The sequence below is a fragment of the Poecilia latipinna genome, unplaced genomic scaffold, assembly GCF_001443285.1.
Source record: "Poecilia latipinna isolate Pla-1442-1.1 unplaced genomic scaffold, P_latipinna-1.0 Scaffold54, whole genome shotgun sequence".
Taxonomy (NCBI): domain Eukaryota; kingdom Metazoa; phylum Chordata; class Actinopteri; order Cyprinodontiformes; family Poeciliidae; genus Poecilia; species Poecilia latipinna.
In genome coordinates this window covers 71907-73310 of record NW_015112670.1, presented here as the reverse complement: position 1 = coordinate 73310, position 1404 = coordinate 71907, and the positions used below count along the sequence as shown (strand labels likewise).

Here is a 1404-nt window from a genome sequence, read left to right as displayed (position 1 = left end):
ATAGACTTTACGCAACGATTTTGTCTCAGAGGCAACTGAAATCAATTAATTAAAAACATCCTTTCTGAACATCATCTCATGGTCTCTGAACTAAATGCATCTTTCTGACCGGGAGCTGACAGCGTGTTGAAGAGTTATGGACCGGACGCTTTGGAGCGTCTGGTTAGGAAGCGCATTACAAACCTTTGGTTGAAAAGTTTGTAGTCAATTCGTGCTCAAAACCTATTTTAAGTCAATCATCGACCTATAAAATGCTGGGGGGCCACATGTGGCCCGCGGGCCTTGAGTTTGACACATGTGCATTACGTCATTGAACTGCCAATTGGGAATTGAAGTAAAGTAGCTTCGATTTCAAAGAAGCCAACTGGCAAATGAACCATCACGGAAGAGGAAGGCTCTTGTTGTCTCACTGCACCCCAAGAGATGCTTAACCTACAGAAACTGTTTCTGTCTGGTTTTGAACCAGAGACCTTTTGCATGTAAAGTAAACATGAAAACCACTACACTACAGGAACTGAACTTCTCTGCTTTGTTTCAGTTTGAGGTTCCAAAGTTGATGATGTGAGATGCAACGCATGAAAATGTCAACCGAGGCTTGCACTCAGATGCCTGGATTCAGAGTACAGACCATGACACCACAGAGCCCTTGTTGACCTTTAGTAAACACCTGTGATGAATAGAACATACTAAATCTGTTTCTGTCTGGTTTTGAACCAGAGACCTTTTGCGTGTGAAGCAAACGTGATAACCACTACACTACAGAAACTCATGCTCTTTCTGGTAGATGATCCACATTTTGTTAGAGACTAATGTCAACGATGGGCATGGAACAAAGTCAGATACTTACAGATCCTCTCAGAGAGCACAGTAACTTGGTGAACAAACTGCCAGACTTATACTTGTGCCCAATTTCACATTACAGTCCATAAACTAAGCCTGGGATCAAAAAATTGTATTGAAAATGTCATTAGCAGAGACAAATGGTTCTACAGAGACTTGGCTAAATGGCTATAAAATAAGATCAATTCTTACAAATAAAAGATGGTTCAAAAATAAAATTAACACATTAAAATAAAATAAAAATATCTCTTAAATACAATCAACACTTGAAAATTAAAAATGGTTCAAAAATACAATCAACACTACAAAATACAAAATCTCTGGAAAATATTATGTATGTTGTTTTGAAAAACATTAGAATATAAGCACTTTTATCAAATCTTCATTGTGGTAAGAACATGTAAGTTCTTCTTAAATCCACGGAAACTCAACAGTCTGTAAGGTAGGTGAGTTAGCTCAGCAGGTTAGAGCACCCTACCGGTAACGCTGAGGTCGTCGGTTCAAACCCCGTATGGGGCAATTCATGTGTAAGGTCTTTCAGACAATCAACACTTTACAATAAAT

General features: G+C 38.7%; 1 non-coding gene across 1 annotated transcript; it reads right to left on the bottom strand.

The window, feature by feature from the left end:
* Positions 1 to 693: 693 nt before the first annotated feature.
* trnav-cac (transfer RNA valine (anticodon CAC)) lies at positions 694 to 766 on the bottom strand. Its single transcript has one exon. It is a non-coding gene; the product is annotated as a tRNA-Val (tRNA).
* Between the last annotated feature and the right edge of the window lie 638 nt (positions 767 to 1404).